This window comes from Nycticebus coucang, chromosome 8 (assembly GCF_027406575.1).
Source record: "Nycticebus coucang isolate mNycCou1 chromosome 8, mNycCou1.pri, whole genome shotgun sequence".
NCBI classification, from domain to species: domain Eukaryota; kingdom Metazoa; phylum Chordata; class Mammalia; order Primates; family Lorisidae; genus Nycticebus; species Nycticebus coucang.
Window position 1 is genome coordinate 26,531,250 of NC_069787.1, and position 25,298 is coordinate 26,556,547.

At 40.1% G+C, this 25,298-nt stretch overlaps 1 protein-coding gene across 8 annotated transcripts in view; it reads left to right on the forward strand.

The window, feature by feature from the left end:
• Positions 1-25,298, forward strand: part of FOXP1 (forkhead box P1) — a 616,360-nt gene that overhangs the window by 259,838 nt on the left and 331,224 nt on the right. For 6 of the 8 annotated variants that reach the window (XM_053600815.1, XM_053600814.1, XM_053600806.1 and 3 more), the window contains one exon: positions 20,580-20,640. The gene's annotated coding sequence lies outside the window, so the exon portion shown is untranslated. Of the gene's footprint in view, positions 1-4,741; positions 4,760-14,256; positions 14,397-20,579; positions 20,641-25,298 lie in introns of those variants that run through there. The other 2 variants (XM_053600811.1, XM_053600810.1) reach the window with 2 other exon arrangements.

Sequence of the window (25,298 nt, forward strand, 5' to 3'; positions counted from 1 at the left end):
TGTTATCTCTATTCATAGATGAAGAAATAGAGGATCAAAGTAGTTAAGTGACTCAGCAAAGTCATAATCCTGAAAAACAAGATTGGATTATATCTGCCGGTTCCCTTTAATTATATTGTAAGCAACAAATGTCTTCTGATGTTTTAGTTCTGAAACAAACAGAAGAAATGAACCCCAGAGAGAATGTTCTATGGCCTTGTGCATTGTCTGGTCATTTCCTGTTTCCAGAAATCGGTTTTTACCCTTCGGTCGCTTCCGTGACAGCGTTTCTTGAGTCTGGAGCTATTGCTGGCCGGCACCAGGTTTCTTGTCCTAACACCATTACCAAATCTGTTGAGGATTAGAGGTCATTGGTTTGACCCATGACAGCTCTTTCTTTTACACTGTTTTGAAGGCTGACTGTAAAGTTTGTTTTTCTGGAGGTGGGAGGCTTGATGCTATTATTAAAGCTGAAGTTAAGCAGACCACAGTCCAAGAGAAGGAATGGAATTAAAGTTCATCTAAGACCTTAAATGCAAAGTTGTCTTATAATCTGAAAGTGGTTTTTGTTTGTGTGTGTGTGCGTGTGTGCGTGTGCGCCCGAGCGCAGAGTCTAAATTAGGACAGTGTTAGTAGGGGGAGGGTAATTACATTTTTGGTACATAGTGAATCTCAATTCTTATTTATAAGAAATCAACTTGATTAAATTCTTATAGCTTCCTTGCTTATTTCTATTATCCTTTGCACAGTATTATGAACAATAAGGTGATTTTACTTCAAGGGAACACAAGATTTTTTTGTTCACATTACATCTCAAGTCATTCATTTATCAGCTGTGATCCTTTTCTTCTATCTTCAGAGGTGTGAACAAACACTGTGCAGGCCCGATCTGCTTGCTGAACCATTGTAGTGGGGAGAGTCGATTTCAGAAAGGAACCAAAGAAGGAAATATTATTGCACTTAACTTTGTTTACTAGAATTCATCAACTTTACTTTATTCACTCAGGGTTTACTAAGTGCCTTTTATATACTGAGTATACACCTCAGTAGGAGAAATTGTTGATTAAATAAACCATTATAATGAAACAGAATCATTCCTACATTAGGGCAAGTACTGTGTTCAAGTAGAACAGATAAAGGCGGGTCAGGGAAGGCTTCACGGAGCAAGTGGCATTTATGCCCAAGGTATTTGGGAATGGTGGGGCTTCTGTGGTCGTCCACACCTGCAGGGCAGCTGAGAGATGAGCAAGTACAGGGTACATACAAGTGTCTGCTGATGGTAGACTAGCAGTCAGGGAGCTGCAAAAGCCAGTGTTACCAGAGGCCGGGCACGGTGGCTCTCACCTGTAATCCAAGCACTCTGGGAGGCCGAGGCAGGTGGATCCCCTGAGCTCAGGAGTTCCAGACCAGCCTGAGCAAGAGCAAGACCCCATCTCCAAAAACTAGCTAGCATTATGACAGGCGCCTGTATTCCCAGCTTCTTGGGAGACTGAGGCAAGAGGATCACCTGAGCCCAAGAGTTTTGAGGTTGCTGTGAGCTGTGACACCATGGTACTCTACCCAGGGCAGAGGATTGAGACTCTGTCTCTAAAAAAAAAACAAAACTAAGAAGAAAAGGGTGTGATCAGAAGACAGAGGCTAACATTAAGAAGGGCCTTTTGAGTACTTTGGACATTTCACCTTGATTCTCTAGGCCTTAGGAAGCTAAGAATCTTTTCAACTGGGATGGAATGTGCATGTGGGAAGCATGGGACATTGAGAATCTGCATCAATTTTGAGATTCACTCTGATATCAAAAATATTAAGATGTGAGCCAGGCATGGCGTCTTATGCCTCTTGTAATCCTAGCATTTTGTGAAGTTAAGGTTGGAGGAACATTTGAGGCCAGGAGTTGGAGACCAGCCTGAGCAACACTGTGAGACCTCATCTCTATAAAAATAAAAAAAAAAAAAAAATTCCCTTGGGCGGCGCCTGTGACTCAAAGGAGTAGGGCCCCGGCCCCATATACCGGAGGCAGCAGGTTCAAACCCAGCCCCTCCCCACCACCAAAAAAAAAAAAAACCAAAATTTAGCTGAGCGTGACAGTGCATGCCCAGAGTCCTGGCCGCTTGGTTGGGTGAGATGGGAAGATCTCTTGAGCACAGGAGTCAATTGCCACACTACTTCAATTTGGGAAACAGAACAAGATTCTGTCTCAAAAGAGAGAGAGAAAAAGCAGACAAATCAAAGTACAACAGACTGGATCATACATGACAGAAATCTTTTAGAAGACCCACAAACAACAAAAATAAACCTTGTCATGGTGGACTGGGAGTTTTTGGTAAAAAGTCAACCCCACACAGCTCAAAAAGCTCCAAGGCCATTGTGGATATAAAAGCATACAATGGTCATTTGAAAGTGTATGTGTTTGATAAAGATTTTTACCAAATGTGATAGCAAAAAAAAGTTGTGGTTAGCCAGGTGTGGTGGCGGGCACCTGTATTCTCAGCTACTTGGGAGGCTAAGGCCAGAGAATTGTTTGAGCCCAAGAGTTTGAGGTTGCTGTGAGCTGTGATGTGACAGTACTCTACAGAGGGTGACATAGTGAGACTCTGTCTCAGAAAAAAAAAAATTTAGTTGTAGTGCCAAAGTAGTCAAGTGGTTCCCTAGAAAAGTCACTTAATGGCAGTACATGGGAATATAGTCTCTTTTTAATGTTTCTGCCCCCTTTTGGATACCATGTAATTTTACCCTTTTTGTAAATGTCCTCACCCCTAAATTCGTGTGTGTTTTCCTTATGCTCTGTAGCCATACTAATTTATGGTCTATTTTTGTATTCTATGATGTGAAATATGGGGAGCTAATATGGCTTCTCTTTGTTTTTCTCTGAAGAGGTTTTTACTACCAGGACCTTGCCATCTTCCACCTTAGTTTATCTCTAAGTTATCTTTAACTGGAACCATTCTGTCCATTAGCTCTGTTTTAATCACCTCTCAGAATGGTCAGATTTACAAGCAACACATGACAGAGAAAACACGAAAAATCAACCAGCCTCTCCTGACATTCAGCAGCAGCCTACATCTAAATAGTAGAAAAGTTTATTTGCTTTTTCTGAGGATGTGCTAAGTGACTTTGCAGTTTGAGTGGTACGGCCTTCTAGCACTTAGGCCTGCATTTATTAAATAAATTTGTTCTCTAACTCAAGTGTTAAGTGTGTATTATGAAACCTCAAAGCCAATTCCAGCGATTGCAATGTGCAAATATTTTTTAAATTATGTAATTAAATAGGACTTGGCCCACAAGGTCCACCAAAGTAATTTATTAATTGAATGGTCTGATTTAATTGTATGTTATTTTCGTTTATTCAGGGAAGTACCCTCATCTCTTGCAGAGATAGAAGCTGCTTGTGTGCCTGGCACTAGAGGTACAGAGGTCCTCTTCAAGAAATCTTTAGTACTCAATTAAATATTAACCAAGAAGAGAGGACTTGTGCCTTCTGTCCTCAAAACCTACTTCAAATGTCTGAGTTCGGTGATCATAAAGGAAAAAGGGGGTGGGGAGGAACTTGATGGGGAGAGTTATTTATAATTGACTCTCTTTATCATTACATTATTTTAAAATGAATCACTCTTCTTAATTGTGGCAGTGTACAGCATTATATAAAGTTTGTGCATAAAAAGAAAAGACCCTTTAATTCAGTGTTAGCTACGTCTAACTATGGGTAAAGCCATGCCATATCTGTTTCCTTAAAATGTCATTTTAAAGGTATTGTGGTTTCAGAGCAGCAGCTGTGACTGAAAAGTATGTAAACTAAGCTGTTCTTGCTCATATCATTTTTATATTCTTATGTCAAACCAGAAGGCTGCTTTAAATTTATTTTTCATTGTGTATTAGTTCTAGAGCCCATTTTTTTTTTTTTTCCTTCCTTGGAAACATATGTTCTTTAGGATGTATGATACTCAGGCATTTAAGAAAATAACAATTGTGAGTGTGTGGGGAGAGATTCCAATAATAGTTTCTGATTTGAGTATTATATTAATTAAAACAATTAACTCTCCCGAAGTAGAATTTGGTGGCCTACCGTCTGTGTTTTAGGAAATGAAAGAATTCAGGCATACTGTATTAAGTCACTTGAAAGGCAGTAACTTTTAGAAGCCCAAATTGCTTTTCCAAAAGGGAAATATTTTTTGTTGCTATTAAATATAGCTTATATTGCTACTTCAGAACTTTTTTTTTTTCCAATGGGGCCATTTACTTAAATTCTTAGTTAACATTTCTATATAGAAACGTCTTTGTCTCCAGAGCCCGCCTTTGCGAATTCCCATTTAATATGTGGTTGTGGGTAAGTATTTATTCATACCATGTGGTATTCCACACCTGATCAAGTGACAGCATGGCGTCACGTCAGCCAGCAAAGTGTTTGAGTGACTTTTGAGTAATGGTGGCATAGAAGGTACAGAGGTTGGAGGAAGCAATAATGGGAATTTGGTTTTTTCCTGTGTGTTTTAGCATGTACGATGCTTCAGCTCTGCTGTGCAAATTTGGACCATTGGATAGAGAAATATTCCTTTTCCTAGAGGGTTGTAAAAGTGAAGTTAGAAAGTATGAGGTATTAGAATTTCCATGGTTAATATAATTTGATTACATGTGTTGGTAATTTCCCTTAGAGCTCAGGATTTTATTTTGAGTGTTATTTAACAAAGATATATTTCTTTCCAGCTTTTGGAAACAAATTTAGTCCTACTAATCTGCCCTGAGAAGATTCCATTGATTTGCCTCATTACTGCAGGCCCATATCCGGGTAAGGGAAGTAACAGGGGGACGGGGGAGGAGGGTCTCCTGTGAGTCTGCTATTCTACTGTCCCAGCCCTGTTATTGCTTGCCAGACCCCATGTGGCCCCCAGTGGTGGCTTCCTCTAGGGCATAGCTGATCCTAGTGTTCCTGGGATTATAGCCCTGGAAAAGGATGTATCAGAGCATCTTGGCTGATTGTCAGAATAGCTAACAGGTCCAGCTCAGGCAGTGGCCCTCTGTATGGCGCCAAGCAGTAGGGCTTTGGGCATCCCTTACTGTACTGGGCAGGGTCCTGGGAAGTTCAGGGTCGTGGTCGAAAGTGTCCTCAGAGTCTTAGGACAAAGGCTATTTCCCAACCAGTACACAAGTATTTCAGCATTTTCATGCCTTGTTCAGGCGACCACTGTGTATCAGTTGAACATCATCCCTCACCACCCCTTCCCTTATTGGTAAGGAGCCTGGGGTCTGGAGAGGGGAAGGGGCTTACGAGATTCGAGCTGAGGTACTTGTAGGAGCTGGACCACACTTGCAGGAGCTGAGGTACTCTCTAGGAGCTGGACCACATTCCCGGGCCCTCTGATGAGAAGTCTTCCCATTTCTTTTTGCTGCTTCTTAATGAAGGTGTGGAAATAACCTCCTTTTCACTTCAAGCCAGAGTTAATTAGAAGGAATTTTCTTAGGAGCAAAACTGAGAGGCATCTTGTGATGCCAGCAGCACAGAAGTGAATGACTTTTCTAGACCAGAGTTAAGCTTGTTTCAACTCTAGCAATAGCTGGCCTGGTCTGTGTGGTGCTGCGACTCCTTCCATTCTCTGGCCTTGCCCTGTTTGAAGGATCTTACTCCAAAGTCTCCTCTTTGCATAATTGGTGATTCCAATGGCCATGTTCTCTAGCCATTGCCTTTCTGTGTTAGTTGGGAGTCAGAAGGTGGCAGCCCCCACCACCTGGGTGGCCCAGGGCACACAGTGAATCCTCTCCCTAGGAGGGAGGGCTTGACTGGATCCCTCAGAGCTACCTTTCAGCTCCAGAATGTTTTCTGTTCTTTCTCATCTGAGATTTTCCTCATCTATGCCTTATTCCTTCCACTTAAAAGTTCTGGATCGCAGAAGGAATTTGAATTCTGGTCATGGAAGACACGAGAGCTCCTCAGTTGATCCCAAGTCTATTCATATGGGATAGCTTTGTATGTTGTCATTTGTAAAAGTTGGTTGAGGAATTTGATTAAATGAACCTATTATGAATGGAGTTTATGCTATTATTATTGTTGTTATTATTATTATTTCTGTCTCTGATAACACTCCATGGTATGACTAGGAGGTGGTTCTATGCCTTTTCCCCACCCTAGAGAAGAAGAATGTGAAAGGTTATATGGTGTGAAAAGTGCCTTAGCAATTAAATAAAAGGCTGGTTCATATAAAGAGGCTTGTTTCTATATGGAAAATATGAGGCCCCCCCCCCTTTTTACATGGACCAGGTGTGGATTAGTTCATTGAACCTTTTACCCAACCGTATTCCTGCTTGTAATTCTTCTGAGGCCTAGTTCAGCCAAGTCAAAGAAACATGTTATTAAAGGTGAGCTGAAAGGCATTTAAAAATAAACAAACTGTTTAAGATCCTAAATCAGTAACAGAATCTATATGCACAGACTTGAAAAGTACAAGAAAATGTGTTTCAATACCTTTGGGTTCCAGTCCGGATTCTCTTCCAGCTTTCTTTGAAGATCTCCCAAAAGTCCTTTTTGGTCACTGGCAATACAACAAGCTGATGCTCACCTTAGATTTTAGCTCTTTCCTAACTAATGACTTCTACCAAGGTAGGTCAGGTCCCAATCTTTTTTTTTTTTTTAATTTATTTTTTATTTTTTTATTTTTTGTAGAGACAGAGTCTCACTGTACCGCCCTCGGGTAGAGTGCCATGGTGTCACACGGCTCACAGCAACCTCTTAACTCTTGGGCTTACGCGATTCTCTTGCCTCAGCCTCCCGAGCAGCTGGGACTACAGGCGCCCGCCACAACGCCCGGCTATTTTTCTGTTGCAGTTTGGCCGGGGCTGGGTTTGAACCCGCCACCCTCGGCATATGGGGCTGGCGCCCTACTCACTGAGCCACAGGCGCCGCCCAGGTCCCAATCTTAAATCTACAGTTCTCTAGCTAATATTAAGGGGGAAAAAATAAGCACTTTGATTTTATTTTAGCACTGTTTTGTTTAGAAGTTTAAAATCTGATATATAGTCTTTCTTTTTTTTAGCCTGTAGCCTGGCAGATAGCCAGACATTATGAACAACTTGTAGAGTGGCAAAAACGAAGCTTAGGAAGTTTTAGATATAAGTTATATTATCCTTGGTCTTAACAGCAGCCATCGTTTCTTTCACCATTGACTTTGTGCCAGGCACTATTCTAAGTACTTTATTGTGTCAAATGCATTTATTCCTCAAAAGCATATTATACACTATATTTAAGCCCATTTTATGGATGAGCACACGGAGGGACCAAGGGCTTAAATAACTTCCCAAAGCCAATAAACGGCAGAGCTGAGTTTGAACTTGGGCACTTGAAGCTATGCTTGTCAGTTCTGAATCTTAGTTTTAAATGAAACAGCCCAAAGATGCATAAAGAAATTGATTTATTTGTCCTGTACATTCTTAGTTTTACCTTTTTGTTTTTAAATTCTTCTGCAACTTTCAAAAATTTTACTGATTTTTGTGTTTTCAGGTAATAAATAGGTATTTGTCATTTGCAGCTGGTTCTGCTTTTCTCAGAATTATTTTATTTTATTTTATTTTTGAGACAGAGTCTCACTTTGTCACCCTTAGTAGAGTGTCATGGTGTCATAGCTCATAGTAACCTCAAGCTCTTTGGCTCAAGCGATCCTCTTGCCTCAGCCTCCCCAGTAGTTGGCACTGCAGGTGCCCGCCACCACGTCCAGCTATTTTTAGAGATTGGATCTCACTCTTGCTCAGGCTGGTCTTGAACTCGTGAGCTCAGGCAATCCACTCACCTCAGCCTCTCAGAGTTCTGGGATTATAGGTGTGAGCTACTTACTGCTCCTGGCCTTCAGAATTATTTCAAGCTTTCATTGTGATTTTGGAACTATGGAATTGTCCCATTTTTAAAGGAATTTCAAATATGAGAAGCAAGGGAGGAGGGGCATTTTAGGAGAGAATCTTCCTCGCCTACCTTTTATAAGGTAAGCAGCTCCTTCCAGGAGGAGCTGGGATCCCAAATTCTTCCTAGTAAATACAGTACTCTTTTCAGAAACTTACACTGAGCTTGAAAGAATTACTCCTACCCGAACCCCTGCTTCTGTACATGACAAAAAAGGGGGTGAGTTCAGCAACAGCTTCATCTTTCACACTTCCAAGTAGCTTTGTTTCATTGGAGACCATGTGTGGAGCTTGTCAAAGTCTGCCTAGTTCAGCCATTCTTGTTTTAGACAAGTGTTAACTTTCCGTATTGGCGTTGGGGCAGGTCAAATGTGGACAGCCATGACAGGTTTCCCTCAGGCATCCTTCCACCTTCGTCAAGTTCTTGGGGAACTCAGGGGAACTTTCTAGTTACAAGGAGTCCAAGCTCTCTCACCTCATCATTAACACAGCACCCTGAGGACTGGCATCTTTCTAGCTAAAGAGCTAAGAGGGTGGGTCCCAGCCTGGTTCTAAATCATATTAGTGTTTCTAAATGTGTTTCTAGTGAACTCTAGAGAGATGATAAGCTTTGGGGAATCCGAGCCTTGGGTCAGAGTTGAGTTTAGAAGGGAGTTGGACTCTGCGTGTGTCAGGGAGGTCAGGAAGAAAGGCATGGGAAAGGAAATGGGATGAAGAGATGGCCAGGAAAAGTTGCCTCATCAATTGGTGTTTCTGTGGTGGCCAAAAGGTAAGTTTCTGCTTTGCGGTCACTGGCAGGCATTGTGGGCACATAACTGCCAAGCTGGTCAGGCTAAGGACTCATAAAGTAGGGATACGGGTAATACTAGGAGACTGGGTCATTTGGGAGGAAGGATTGTTGGAGGTCTCTCCAGCGATGCTGACATGGGTTCATTCTTCAGTGTCAGCATGCCCCTAATAAAATCTAGTTACAGAGCCACTGGTAGGCTTCTCTGCATACACGAGAGTGTTAGCCATTGTACATACATGTGGGAACAGAGGTGCTGCGATAAAGTCCAAGATTGTTTTGTTAGGTTGACACACTAGTTGGTGTTATTCATTCATTCATTCTTTATTTATTTAAAATCTACCGTGTTTTAGCTGCTGTTTTGTACTGGTATATAGCCAGCAGGTGATGTCCCTGTCTTCATGGAGTTTATATTCTAATATTTTGTTGTAAACTGAAAATGCACACAGGCATTTAGTAGGACTTGTCTTAAACACAGCTGGGCTGTTGCCTAAACATGCCCAGAAAAACCTAACAGAATCAGTTTAGCTGCAGACTGGAGCTGCTGAGAGCCAGATGTGGCCCTGGGAAGAATATCTTTGCAAGCTTGTCATCTGGTTCCAGCTGTGCTAACCTAGGCCTGGTAGGCAGCCATGAGTTGTGTCTGCCAACTGGTGGCCAGACACTGGTGCAGCCTTAAACAATTAGCAGAAGCCCTCGCCCAGTGGCTGAATTCACTGTGTGTGTCCTGCAGCTGACCGCTACTGTCCAAACCAAGGGATGCCCTGGGCAGAAACATCCAGAAATTAGCCCCTTGAAAAACCAGGCAAAGTTTTTTTTATCCCTTAATGTGGAGAGGGATGCAGGAATGGTGGTGGAAAACCAATGTCAGTGAAAGAACAGCGGCAAGCCAGATGTACCCCAGCCTTACAGGTCTTGATCCTAGCTGTTTTTCTGGTTAGCTGAGAACTCTTGCCAGATAAAGAATGCCTGCCTCCAGCATCCCCCTGCAGGAAAGCACGGAGTAGAATTTGTGAGCTCTTTTTCCTCAGTTATGATTATTTTTTTATTGTCCCTTGATGAGAAGACTTTATAATGACTTACTGATTTTTACCCAGAGGTTTCCAGTAAAAGTATTCATTCCCACCTTTTGAAAACAGTTGGATCCCTACACACATGCTGTAACTTTGAAATATTTATCATCTCTGCAAAAATAAGTATAGAAGTAAATAAATTGCTCCATCCTACCCACATGTAGAAGATATTTAGAAACTGTGGAGTTTGGGTTTAATGTACCGGGCAGGTTCTACTAGCCCACAAGAAGATAATGGATTTTGATTGTCTGTTGTTCATTAAGTTCCTGATAACACAGCAGTTGCTCAGCAAATGTCTGTAGACTGAGCTGAATAAGGAAAGTTATTCCTATCGTTCCAGTGGACACGATGACTTGTAAGAGTAGCAACTAAAAGTTAGTGTAGTTATTTCAAATAATAAGTGAGGGAAACAACCCACAATTTAGCACCCAATAAAGTAAAGGTTTTAATTGAAACACATTTAGGATTTCTTTTCATATGTCCACATCTAAGGCTGGTTATAAGAGAAAGCACGAGGTGGCAGAGATTAAGGTTTTGAAGGGGGCTTCTCTTGAGACTGCACATATTATGTCCACATGAGAACATCCTGGTCACAGCAGGGTCCTTAGCGGTTTTTCAAAGAAGTCCCACTGCAAATAGGTAACCCGGCAGCCAGATCATTGAAGTAGGGAAAATCTGAAAGATACTAGTTTATGTGTAAAAATCAACTTTTGTATTCTGCCTGCTTTGTGTAAATTTGCTGTGCAGGAAACATAAGTGAAGCCATTTGGTTTCGTGGCATTGGTGTGGGCAGAAGTTGGGGCACTGATACTGTATGAGGAGGGCCAGATGGTTGTATTACACATCTTTTGTGTTCCTGTTTGCTTCTTAAAGCAGTTGCAGAATTTTGCCCTTGGCGATATTTTCCTCCTGCCTGTGTTCTGCTATGAATTTACTTTTGTCAGAGTACTTTGAAAGAAAAGCCTTGCCTGGGGAAAAAAAACTTTAGTTTTTTTCCTTACGTTATAAACTTGTGAAGTCAACAGTGTGTTCATAAAAATATTTTTTAAATGTTAAGTATGTTAGTAAACAGTGGGAGGATCAGCTTTTCTTTTTCCTTAGCACAGTGATTCCAACCACAATTTATGTCAATTCCGGGAAAGATTTTTGCAAAATTACGAATGTAGAATTGACGGTGGATGGATGGATGGAGATGGATAGATAAGTAGACCTAGCAGATGAAAGAAACACATATATTGTTGTTCTACTGGTAATGAGGCCTGATTGGAGATTTAAGTTTTTCCATTACTTATAGCAAGTTCTCAGGTTGTAGTTTACGCTTATGTTTTGTCAGCAAGCCTGTCCTGGGTTAGGGTAGGTTGGTGAGGTTTGCCTGGGTTTTTTGATTGGCATTTATTAGGACTGTTATCATGCCACCATTGAAATTTATATTTATTTTCTACCAAAAGAAAATCCTGGGCGGCGCCTGTGGCTCAGTGAGTAGGGCGCCAGCCCCATATGCCGAGGGTGGCGGGTTCGGACCCAGCCCCGGCCAAACTGCAACAGAAAAATAGCCGGGCGTTGTGGCGGGCGCCTGTAGTCCCAGCTGCTCGGGAGGCTGAGGCAAGAGAATCGCGTAAGCCCAAGAGTTAGAGGTTGCTGTGAGCCGTGTGACGCCGCGGCGCTCTACCCGAGGGTGGTACAGTGAGACTCCGTCTCTACAAAAAAAAAAAAAAAAAGAAAATTCTGTTTTTCAGTTATCAGTGGCAAGGGATATTTAAGATGTTATAACTACATATAAGAGATGCCATTTTATCACTGAATGCTTTTTAATAAGGAATTGCTTTGGAGTTATTTTCCCCCCCATCAAGATGGAATGCTTCAGAATAATTTAACGTCCTTTTTATAGTTCCAGTTCATCTTTTTTCCTTTGTTCAAATGAGAGAAGAGCAAATATGTAGTATCTTTGGGCGATGGTTTATTCTGTTATGTACAGCTTTCCAGTTTTAGTTGGAACCTGCAGTCCCTGATGAGAAAACAGGAAACTTACAGTCCTAACCTTATTGAAATCTCTGCCGGGTTTAGTCACAAGTCTGAGGCGACTCTTTCCAATAATGAAGCCATTGTACGCATCATATCTGATCAGTTCTTGAAATGTTTTAGTAAGTCTATCTTACAACATTATAAGAAGATAATCAGCAGCCTTAGAAGGTCCCCATCTGGACTGTAGAGTTCTTTTACTGAAAGATGTTTTGCCTTTTTGAGATAGCTCTCGCGTTTCATCATCTGTTCTGCCGAGATGAAGTGCATATGAAAAGTCAGTGACTCTGAATCCATCTGTTGTTATTATTTTCCGCTGATAATTGGCTTGAACAATGAAATGTCTGTGTCTGCAGCCTTTGAAACTGTACACCCTGTTTATTTTCTGGAGGTCTCACTGCCACTCTGCCCCCCCCCCCCCATTCTTCCCCTTCATTTTCTCTCAAGCTTACAGCGAGTGGTGCTTGTGTGAGGATGACATCTTTGACTCTGCATCAGTATGTGTCACTCAGCATCTAAAGCTTGCGTACAGATTTTTGTCACAGTCCCTATGTTTGTGCCATTAGCTCCTGAATCCAGCACTCTCAGCAAGGAGCTTAGCTGGGCCACAATGCATGGATCCCTTACCTGGATTGTCGTCTTTATTTCACTGTCCTCATTAAAGTATTAATTTAGAGTACAGTATCTAATACCTATGGAATTAGATACTCCCTATAATTGTATAATATATTCAGTTGCATCCAGGTTTGTGCGATACAGGGCATTAATATTGGATTCCACTAACAGCACTTCCATTAGCTTGCTCAACCAGTATGAGATATAGATGAGCTGGGAAGCATAACTACCCTCCAGAACTGCCAGAACAGTCATTAGAAGCTCCATTGGGATGGACAAAGGCTTTTTCACAGTGATATACTGATTAAATTGTGTTCTATGGTTTATTTGCATCAAGGCTAGATCACCGTCAGCTTTGGAGGCAAGTTATCTAATACCTCATTTGGAAGGTCATTTCAAGGCACAATAGTTTCTGTGGGCACCCCTTTTAGAGAACCTGTGTTTTTTTGGGGGGGAGGGGGCGGCGCTTTGGGAGTCTGTTTTGTTTCTCTTTTCTCCATGTTATGCCATCATATGTGTTTGAAATGAGTTTTTTGTAAAAAAAATTTTTTTTAAACTTTTCAGTAATGATCTTTTTACTTTTGCAGCAGGAAGATTTGACAAGAAAACAGTGTTGAATTAATAAAATAAAACTTGCTTTTGAAATAGAAAGCGCCTTGTTTCCCTTGGTTAGGATAATCATGACACATTCTAAAAGGCTGTGAAGGATCTGTGACCTGCCCCCTTATGTCCAAATGCAATAATAATATAGACACATCCTATATGTATAGAACAGTAATGCTGGGTTTGCCCCCAAAGTACTGTGTGGCATTAGTAATTAGAAGATGAACATAATCTTATTTATGTTTCAATCGAAATCATTTAATACTGCAAAAGTTATTAAAAAATAATTAAGTTACTAAGACCAACATGTAGCTGGAACACAGACTGAGAGGTCAGTGTGAGTTGACTCCATAAGCTGGGAAAGGCAGTCATGAATTCCTAACGTCGGCATGTTTTTTCTCTTGCTTAAATTCTTAGGTTCTAAAGACAAATTATGTGGAGGTATGACATATTTTCTGCCCAAATGGAGAAAATGGTTGACTGTAATTATGTTACTTAATTGAAACTATAAATGGTTGGAGCCACTCAGTTAAAAGCATCCTTTCTAATATAGGGATAATGTTTTTAAATGAGTGGTCATGGATTGATGACATTCAAAGACAGGCATTTGGGACATGTTTTTGGAAAACTCAAATTATTTTAATTGATTAGTGAACTAAAGAGGGTAGTTGAATAGCATATTGGGGTTTGTTCTCTTTAATTAGCTATCATGCGTGTTTTACGTGTGAATATGTGTGCACACATACGTGTTTTTAATGTGTACCTTTCACTATGTGTGTATACAAAATAGATCTTTCTGTAGGTACAGACTCACAAGGATTGGTTTATAATGTGACAAAGTAGAGAAACAAGAAATAAATCTCTGATCTATTAAATTGTGACTAAATGTGATACGATTGTTTTAAACTCTCATTGATACTAGAGATTTAAGTGCAGCACACAGCAAAACTGTAAAGATATATATACACCAAGTTCTTTTTGTAGTAGCTGGAGATACCAACATCACCACCCCCCATTACCCCTCTTCCTCCAGGAGTGAGTTCTTAATTACTAATGAATGCAATTCATTTTAATTGTTATTATAGCAACATAACGTTTAACTGTCTCCTGGTTAGTCCTGTCCCCTGGAACAGGAGGTGTCTCCTGCTAGAGAGAGGTAGAAGGCACAGTGGGTGTCTGATTGAGCCAGTTATTCATTTGCTGAGTGTTTGTGTTTATGCAAAGGGGCCTCTTCCTGCATATTTAATCTAGAGTAAGGCAGTGGCTTTTGTTGTGTTTAGCCCACATACCTTCAGTCCTGCCTCACGCTGCCGCTAGCCTGGGAGCCCTGAGAGCCCACAGGCTTCCCTAGCGCCGGTAGTTTCTCCCTTACAAACTCTCAACTTTCTTCCTTGTGTGAAAATTGCTTCTCTGGCCCCAAAGCTTTGCCTTCTCACCATGACCGGGTAAGTGTGTATAAAGCCAAGGCTGATACTTTTGTTTCATTTTACTAATGTTGAAAGGGTCCTTTGCTGCCCTTCTGGGAGCCTCCTGAAGCCCTTCAGGGTTCCTGGCCCGTTTGTCAGTTTCTGGCCTGTTAAAATAGACAAGTACAGGTGTCTCTTAGGAAATGTGGCTCAATTTTGGACTGACAGAGAGAGGCTCTTCGGGACTGGAGGGAATTAAAAAGAAAAGAGAAAGAGCAGCTTTATTATTCTTTGTCCTAACAAATCCTGTTTTGTAACTATCCTGCAGATAATGCTGCCATTGTTTGCCTTCAAACAGTGTGCAAGAGCAAACTGTAAGACGGCAGAGAAACTCTGCTGTGTATTGTCTACACCCGGACCAGGGTCCTCCCCGAAGCTCTGTGCCGGAATAGGAAGGGTTTTCTTCTGTGGAAATTGAGTCGTCTCTTCATTGATATTAATAGCACACTGGAGATGTTGGCCATGATGCTCAGAGAGGCAGTCGGGAGGGAAGGAAATCTGATCTTGATGGGGAGGGGGGAGCGGGAATGACAGCCTCTTGGCCCCCACGGTGGAGGAGACATCATCCAGGCTCAGTGTGCATAATGGCATCCTGGCTTAACTGTTTGCTCTAGGAATTTTAATCTTGAGCTGTTTGTTTTACTATCTGGGGTCTTGCTATTTTTTGTTCCTGCACTGTCTTTAGAAAGCACCATATTCAGGGGCTAATCCAGTCTTTTTTAAAAGGGAATTGTAAAAAAAGACTGAGAGAAATTTGTGTGCTATACACGTAGATCATTCTGGGGTGTGATCAGGGTATTCTACTTCTTTTTGAGGGTGGAATGTTATTTCAAAAATGAGTTGCCGCAATTAACAAGAGTGAACCATACAGGAAAGATATGAACTATGTAAAGAAACTGCAGGGTGTAGGAATTGTGTCCACGATCTAAAAGAAGGAGTTTGCATTACCAGTTAACTGTTGCCTCTGTTTGAGTAACTCTTTTCAACAGAAGAGTGTGCTGTTCCCCCGCAGGTTGGAAATTGTGAGACTTTTAAATAAAAATTCATCAACCTTGCTAAAATATGTGGGGACTTGGGTCTTCTTGGGTACAGATCAGTCTAGAGACTTAGAAGCATTTATTAACAGTGAGGCTGCTGAAGGTTTTTAATAATAAAATTACAAATAGTCTATCTAATTGTAAGTATATGACTTTCATACTTGGTTTTTAAGGGGAAAAATACTTTTTTTTTAATGAGGCAAAGTAACTCCGTCAGAGCACCTTCTGTGATTAGCGCTATTGTATTCTTAAATTTTGATTGATAGAGATAATAGTTTTCACTTAAAAATACAGACAGGTACTTTAACTTTCCATGACAATAGCTATTTGCATTTCTTTTATCTTTTTGTTTAACATTTGTGGGGGTTGGGATGGATTTGATTATTAACTCTTATTGCACACTAATGGTGAATGTAAAACAAAGGCTTTGTTAGAGCTTCAAAGGGAAAACAGCAAATATTGTTTTTAGGTTTCAACATTTAAAGGCTGTTAAAGGATACCGATAAAATATTTTCACATGACCATGACCAGGGTTTTAACTTTTCTGTAAGGTAAGTACAGAAAAGTACTCCCACCCCCAAAGGAGATGGGTCGATGTGGAGTTAGTAGGGGACTGCCAGCCTACTGACAAGGGCAAACATCAGCCAGGGTTGCTTAGAACAGGGAGCTTATTTTATTTATAGTATTTTAGATATTTGCCTTCTAGAATAGACCCCGAGAGTAAGGTTCTATGATTTGAGGAGAGTCCCCAAGGATGAGGTGAAAAGAAGTAAAATGTTACTTGCAGGGATAGGAGAATTGGGGAAATGATGGATCCAAAGTAGACATTTCTGTGATTGGGACTAGTGAAAAGCAGACGATATTTGAGAAGCAGTAAGTTTGGGTGGAGTCCAGGGTTGCCTCTGCTCTCAGAGACCTGGACTAGACGACGGTGTCTTCTTTCTTTTCTTTACTGTTGCCTTCCTTCCTTTTCTCTCCTTCTTTTCTCCCATTTCGCTCTCTTTTCCTTCCGTCTTCCCCTTTTTCTTTTCTTCCTTCTTTCCTTCTCTCCCCTCTTTTCCTTTCTGTAAGCATGAAGTTATAAAGGCAGAGAGAAAACTTTGGGGTTGATTTCTGTGTGAATTGTCTTAAGTACAGAAAGTAAAGTGACCCCTGTGTTACTACTCTTTAAACTAGTCCCATGTGTTGATGTCCTTGTGTTTTCTAAGAAATCACTGAAAAACAAGACACGAAAGCCCTCACAGGATAAGGCTCCCTGCTTACAGAGGCAGCCATCTCTTGGATATGAGCCCATTTGGACTTGTTTTTGGAGATGAAGTGAAGGCCATTTGATTGGAGAAGTTGGAGGCATGGGAACTTTAAACTGTGTTCCTTCCTGCACAGGAGGGGTTGGAGGGGTCCTTGTAGTCAGAGACCTGATAAACGGCCCCCCTTCATCATGAGCCAGGGGGCTCACTTTTCTCCCCTTTGCAACTGTAATAAGATTGGCACACAGTAGGTTCTCAGCCAGCATTGGTCAGCCTGAGGGTTGAAGTGAAAGCTGTTGGCCATCCTTCAGAGCCTCTTTTGCATAATTGTATAAACTGAAATATAACACAGAAATCCTGATGCAGATCATTTATTTTACCTGCCAAGAAAGAAAAGGAGGAAGTGATTTAAACGGGAAAAATAGAACCTATATTGTTCATTTTCTGTCTCATAAAACGAGATCACCACTGCCACACTTACCTCAGTTCCAAGTAGGACATCCCAATTGGCACCAGGTCTTGTATGTCACATAAATTAAGGGCAGAGTACACCCACAGAAAGTGCGACATTGAAACATTACTAATAACATGACGGTTCTGTGGAGTAAAATTCCTGACTGGGGGGAGAGTGGTTAGAGAGGTCGAGGAGGAGGTTCGAGGGCACATTAGGGTTCTGACCTGAGAGGGGGAAGCTGGAATTTGGTGTCCTGGTCGTGGTTTTTGTGTTCACCACATCTCCTCAGGTAAATGACATTGTTGCAATTCTAGTGTTCACAAGGTCTTATCTGTGACTGACGAAAAGGAAAATAATTTGTTTACCACACCCTTGGCTCACTTTTAAAACCTACAACCAATAGGAAAGAGAGAAAATGAAAAAGAAATGCAATTTGTATGGAGATAGCATTTTTTTTTTTTTTTTTTGTAGAGACAAAGTCTCACTGTACCGCCCTCGGGTAGAGCGCCGTGGCGTCACACGGCTCACAGCAACCTCTAACTCTTGGGCTTACGCGATTCTCCTGCCTCAGCCTCCCGAGCAGCTGGGACTACAGGCGCCCGCCACAACGCCCGGCTATTTTTCTGTTGCAGTTTGGCCGGGGCTGGGTTTGAACCCGCCACCCTCGGCATATGGGGCTGGCGTCCTACTCCCTGAGCCACAGGCGCCGCCCGAGATAGCATTTTCAAAATAAGACCAAGTGTGGGCTGGAGGTTTCATTATTTGTTTTATCCTTTTTTTTGTTTTAAGACTTGAAAGCTTTATATAATCATTTACTTTTAGTTTGGAACTCACACTGCCAGTAAACACACAGGTATATTTGATAAGTAAAAGTGATTGTTTAAAAAATAGCCTGTGTAGTTCTAGAAATGGAAGTTTTCTGCGTTGGGGAAGAATGAAATGCGGATTTTCCTTCTCGTTGATTTCTGATTCTTCTAAGCTCGTAATGGTGCAGGCTTGGGCCCTGACACTACCCCCTCCTTTTCTTGTCTTTTATATTGGCACATTTCATTTAATTTAGCATGATGGCAAACAGCTGTTGAACTATTAATCTCTTCTCAGCAAAACTAGAAAAATAACTTTTAGATTCCTTTGCTAACGTATACTTTTTCTTAAAAACTAAAATCAACAGAAATTAATGAGTGGTCAAATGTGCAAGCGCATTAAAATGTATACAACTTTAAAATGAAAGAAAATATAGATTGGATTCCACTACCGACTTTTTGTGTGTAAGTGAAAATTAAATGTAGCCAATTTTTTATTGCTTTACTATTTGTAAATTGAGGGTCGATGGTGTAATTTTGTTATTAATACTTCTCCTGCACCCATGGCGGCAAAATCACATGTGTAAAATCTGAGGGTGAACCAGCTTCTCTCTCTGCTCATTTATGTACTGTATAAATAGGTGAATGGAGAAAGAGGCCTAGTGCTTACCTGAAATACGTTCTGCAGGTTTGAATACAACACTAGAGATAACTTTATTCAAAGTAGGCATTTTCAGCAGTTTAAAAAAAATAAATTTTAATGAGGTCCAGTTGTTTGCCAGGCCTATACGATAGCAAATCTCATCTGCATTGCAAAGTCTAATACTATAGGTCTGACTGCCAAACATGCAAAAATAGATGCTGCTCAATAGATAAACATATAAATTAGTTTAGAATGTATGTATTGGAGAAGATCTCAAGTAAAAAAGAGGGAGAAAAGAGCATTCTTGCTTTGAATTGAGTAGGGTCTGCCAAAGTTCACTCGCTTTACATGTGAGATTTGTTGAGTGGTGGAGATAGAAATTTCTAGTGCTTGAGATGTTGCTGTGCTTTGTCTGTGCTGAGCTCGTCTTTGAGTGGAGTGCCGCTTTGCTCATCTCTGCTTTACCTTGAGGACCAGACCATCATTGTGCTATTTTCCTTTCTTATCACTGCTTGCCCTGAAACAGAGTTCTCACCACCAGAGAAACCAATCCTAGGGACATACTTCAGCAGTAAAGCACACGATTTTCATTTTCAATTTGAATTGTTTTGTGTAAAAACAAAAAGGTTTTAGGCAGGCTGCAAAATAGTAATTTTAAGTCCCAGAGTTAGGGTTTTCCCCCACCCAAATGGTGAACATTTATAGTGAAAACCTCCAATTTCCTCTTACAGTAAACATGAAAATTATGATTTCACTCAGAGCCTGCATCTTTTTTCCAATCTTAATGGCAAGAATCTGCATACACTTGCTTGTGGAAATGTCATAAATTGGCCTCGGATCAATTCTTCAAAGACAGTATACACCAAAGTGCCACTTCCAAAATTTTAGCCCTAGTGAAAGAAGGTTTTTACTCAGTGATGTTTGCCTTTCTACCTACGGGGCCGACAACAGGAGTAAGCAGGGATACAGAAACCACTTCATGACATGTTGTCCTGAATGGTGAGCAAAAGGATATTAACATTTTAATAAAATGTTGATATGATTTCGTCATCTTAAAAAAATTATCTGAGCATTTGGTCAATGGATGCGGAATGAATCCTGTACCCTCTTGGTAATTTGATCTAAATTAATAAACAAATGTTTTTCTTTTCACTGATCTAAATTAATAAACAAATGTTTTTCTTTTCACTTGTACCCTATGTTGATCCCAGTTACATGGGCAGAAAGAGGCAGCTTGTAATGTTTCTTAAAGGATTATATAGTGTTTTGCATACGGGAATGTGCGGATGCTGGAGTAGATGTGGGGTAAAATGTGTTTGAGGGCTTCTTTGTGTTTTAGGAAGCTTGATTTCAATTGTTTATTTCATCTGACATGAACCATTTTTATTTAACTTACTAGATCTGGTAGATATATGCTGAGTGAAAAACATTCTGTGAACAGCTTTCACCAGCAATTAGGCCCCCACACCTCCCCAAACTGAAAATCGTGATGCTTTTATTCATTTTGAAAGGTCTAAAGTAGCAGAAAGCATCTTGTCTACAAGAACCCACCTCTCTTCCGAAGTGGGGAAAATAAGCCTCTGCTTTAATGAAATAAGAGATGTTGTGGGTATTAACCAAACAGAGACACGTTCAGGTTAACAGTCTGGTTTCCAAAAACAAAGGCCTGTGAGTCACGTATTATTCCACATGAAAATAAATTGATAGACAACAAGAGGAGAAAAAGTTCAGACACATAATTCGAAATGTTTCACCTTGACTTTTTCCATCCAAGTTGATTTTGTTGTCTTGAGGAGCTTAGAGGCATGTGGTCCAGGTAAGTGGAGATGTTGGGACTTGTTTTTATTAACTCTGAAATAAATATTTGGCATTAAATATAACTGAGTTCCTTTGTTGTTTTGCTTGTGTCTTATCCCAGGCAGAGGTGGTGGCAACTTCCCTTTGACATTCACATTTTGATGTTCTCTTTTGTTTTCAGGGTAAGACGTGACCTTTTGAGGTGACTATAACTGAAGATTGCTTTACAGAAGCTAAAAAAGGTAAATGCAAATCTGATTAGTAGAATTAAATCTAGGACTATATCTGTTGCCTTCTACGCATTTTAATTCTGTTAATTTTGATCTGTACTTGTCAAATATACACGTATCTATTTACGAGTCAGTGTCTGTAATATATTTTTGGAGGTCCTAAAAGAATTGATTGCTCTTACATGATTCAAAGATTTCCTTCCCCGCCCCGCCAGATACTGTATTATCAAACTTTCCTCTGTTTGTTGAATCTAAACTTTTTATTTATTTATTTATTTATTTATTTATTTATTTTTTGTGGCTTGTTGACTTGGTAGGTTTAAAGTTAGAAAGGAATTTTCACACCACAAAAATAGTGATTCATAAAATCAACTTGCCCCAGAGAAGAGTAACGCATGTCAGTGTTGTATGCTGAAATGGTGTCATCCAATTGATGTTCATCTGGCGGCTTTATAATCACCTTCTTTCAGAAATTAACAGTCAGGCACCATAGCAACATGCCGCATTGATGTAACTGCCGAGCAGCGTGGGGCATATCCCTGTAATGTCAGCACTAGGCTGCCTTGTTCTCTTGACCTTGCTTGAAAATCAATGAGTACTTGATTTTAAAATTAGAAGTTTTCAGAGAGACTAATGTAGCTTAATGAATTAAAGCCAAATTTAATTTTCTCAAATCGCTTTTGGGAGGGTGGATAAAAAAGCACTCTGGGTAAAATGGTTAGAGATGCTACCTAGTTACTCGATTTCAAAAGCACCTTTCTGATAAGGGCAATGATCATCTCATGCAAGATAGTCTTGCAGGTCATTTTGATGTTTGATGTTTCTCAAGTCTTCATTTCAGTTTTTCTTTTATTTTTCTTTGTGTGTGTGTGTGTCTTTTAACAATTCCATTTGAGTTAGTAGGTTTGTGTCTATTTTAAAAACAGGCACTTAGCCAGCATGGTAGAGCAAACCCTTTGCTCAGATTTTATTAAATTCAAGTGTATATATTTATAAGATACAGGTTTCTTACTCGTTAGTTGAACAAGATTTTTTAGTGGAACTTTCATAATATGAAGATTTTTTTTTGATCAATTTTGTTTCTAATCTCACATAGGGTTTTGGAGTTCTAGAATGCCTTGAAAAGGGTATGGATCTGTTTTTATAGTTGCGTGCTGGCCTATTTAATTTGGGCCAGAAAAATCAGACTTGCCTCATTTTGCCATTTATATTGTTTAAGTTAAACCTTTGCAGAATGCACCTCACACATTTGCAGAATGCAGGTGTACCTTTCAGTTGTTTTATAGTGGGAGGGATTGATCCCAACCAGTAATTGGGATCATTAAGTCACAGCAAGACTTTTAGCAAAGTACTTTCCTTTGCAGAGGCTCAGTTTTTGAAATCTAAAAAGTAAAGGGTTAGTCTATATTAGGGGTCTGTAAACTTTTTCTGTGGAGGATCATATAGTAAATATTCCCCACTTTGGGGGCAATTCAGTCTATGCTGCAGCCATTTAGTTAACTAGAATTTGCTGTCTCCTGGTCTCTGATCTCTCTGAGGGAATCTCAATCCAAGTCACTCACGCACAGTCATGCCAAGTGTTTAATTCATCTTGTGCTGTTAACAGAGCTTTTTGGTGAAGCTAAAAATTGTGATTAAACAAAGCTAAAAGAGTGTGAAAGATAAGAAAATTCAGCTTCAGAGTTGTCTTAACCATACAGCTTCAGGTAAGAGCTTTATTGACAGTTTTCATTGTTTTCTTTGTGATCTCCTATAAGCATGGATTATTTTCCTTCCAACTGGATAGCTTTATATCTTTGAATTGTCCATGTTTAACACCTGTTACCCCAAAATGGAACTTCTCCCCCCAGTTCCGTGATTTTGTACAAAGTTAAAAATATCATAGCTTAAGGGAAAATTTAGGAAAAAAAGTTTCCAGAAATTTGTCATTAGCATTTCCTGAGATAGTCCGCATAAAAAAAAAAAAGAAAACAAAACAGCAACCTCTCTTTATGATCACTGTCAAGTACGTGACCTATTCTGTTTCTCAGTATCCTGCAAATAAGGCCATCCCCCTTGCCATGTAAAATTTCTGCTCTATAAAAATACTTTATCTTCCTAATAAAGCCCTTTCATGACATGAGGAAAGCTGAGTAACACATCCAAGCAGTTTTTCTCTTTGACTTGACTGGTAGGAAGCTCAGAGTGAGAGTTTTCGCTCCGTCTCTGTTGATTTTCTCAATTTCAGCTCTTCTTGTCTTTATTTTTATTCTTTCTATGTACTCATCAGTTTTCCTATCCCTGATGTACCTTGGATTACTTAGCTCTTTTTTTTTTCTTTTACAGTATTATTCATTCCATCTATGTTTGGACTCTCCAATTTGAGGGGGGAATAAATTAGAATATGTAGACTCAAATAAGTAATGAGTTACATGCAGCTTTTCCTTTGAACAAGCTCAAAAATCTTTGAAAAACTAATTTGGATATACATCTTAATTTCTTATCTAGAAAGGAATAAAAAGTTTGCTGGAAATACAAAATATGTTCAAAGGAGTCTAGTGGTCAGTGTTCCTTGCTTATACATAAGCCTTAAACAAAGAGATTTCTTTTTCTTTTTCTTTTTTTTGGAGATAGAGTCTCACCTTGTCATCCTTGGTAGAGTGCTTTGGTGTCATAGCTCACAGCAACTTCAAACTCTTGGGCTCAAGTGATTCTCTTGTTTCAGCCTTCTGAATAGCTGGAACTACAGGTGCCCACCACAACACCCGGCTGGTTTTAGAGACACTGGTCTCGAATTCCTGAGCTCAAGCAATCCACCTGCCTCCACCTCCCAGAGTGCTAGGATCACAGTGTGAACCACCACACCCGGCCCCTAAGAGAAGATCTTGTTGTCCAGCAATGAACAAAAACTAGCCCCATCTTTCACACTACAAGAATGTTGTAGATTTCACATACCAGGAGCTTCTCAGTAAATCCTATGCCCCAAATTTAAAATCTAGGAGTTATTAACAGTCAGAATAGATACACATAAATATACCTCTGTAGGTTCTGTGGCAACAATGGTTGTACATATAAAAGTGGCCAGGCATTCAGAAAACCGGATGAAGCCATTTTTAAAACTTAGATTAAAACATCTGAGGAATCATAAATAACAGCCATCATACTTGGTAGTGATATAACACTTTTCTTCCAAGTATATCTGAATGCTTTACAAAATGGGTCTGGTTGCTGGCATTCCTGAGAGGTAGCTGGCAATTATTATAATCCCCACTTTGCACAGTGTGAAAGTGGTCCTGTAGATGATAAGTAACTTACCCGAGGTCATCTAGAATGCCAAAACAGAAATTAAGAAGAGAATTTGTCCTGGTCACAATTTTAGCAATGCCATTCTATCATGGCTGTCTTGGTTTGGTGATGTAATAAAGGTTTATGAGGTATTTTTCTCTGCTTCCCCTCATCATTGGCAGTTCACCTACATGCATTTTGCTTAGAATTAAAATCTAATTTATAAAATTCATCATTTGTATTCAGTTCCGAATGGCATTGAGAGTTGAAGGTAATTACTAAGCTTATATGGATTACAAGTAAATGGTAACTTTTAAACATTAGGTATCTTCAAGCTTCGTATTTTATATGTTAGTTCATTTGTTTGTAGCTAACTTACTTGAAAGAAAATTTAAAAATGATCTAAAAGAATGTGTAATCATTGCAGCTCCCCCGCCCCCCCCCCCCCCAGCCTCATCCCCAATTTGAGCTGGTTGGTTTTTTTTTTTTTTTTTTTTTGAGACAGTCTTATTGTGTCGCCCTGGGCAGAGTGCTGTGATATCACAGCTCACAGCAACCTCAAACTCTTGGGCTTAAGCGATTCTCTGGCCTCAGCCTCCCACGTAGCTGGGACTATAGGGGCCTGCCACAATGCTAGGTATATTTTATTGCAGTTGTCATTGTTGTTTAGCTGGCCCGGGCTGGGTTCGAACCTGCCTTGATGTATGTGGCCGATGCCGTAACCGCTGTGCTACAGGTGCTGAGCCTGGACTGTTTTTTTAGGTGCAGAAACCATGATACACTCTTACATATTGTAAATTACTATGTTATAAATTATTATTAGGTTCATTGTGTCTTACATATTATAAATTATTTCTTGGTTAAAAATAAAGCTAAAATGCTGTTCCACTCTTTGACATAGATTCACTGGTTCTTTTGAAAATATATATTTAGGTGATTTAAATAGTTATTTAATGACAGCAATAGTTTCCTAACTAAACCCATTCAAAATGACCCTTGTATAGTATTCAGCATTTGAATAAGGTGATTGTTAATGAAAGAAGCTGATGTGAAGACACTGTAACAGGTTTTTCACTGAGTTACCAGATGAACCACATTGGCTAAAATATAAACAATCAGTTCCGTTACGTTTTGAAATGCTCCCTCACCACTCTCACCAAACACGTAAGATGCCCATACTTGGGTTGGAACGGTCTGGGTAAAGACTAGTCTGGGGTAACCTGACATACAATGGTGTAACTGAAAATAGAAGTCTACTTCTCTCTCATAAAATAATCTGGCCAATCTTCCTTAGTTGGACAAGTTCTGTGCTATCCTCTCTTGGGGCTTTGTAGTATCTGTATGGTTGAAGTGGAGAAGTGCAAGGCAAGTGGTTTTCTTTTTAAGCAGAAGAGTTAAGTATTGCA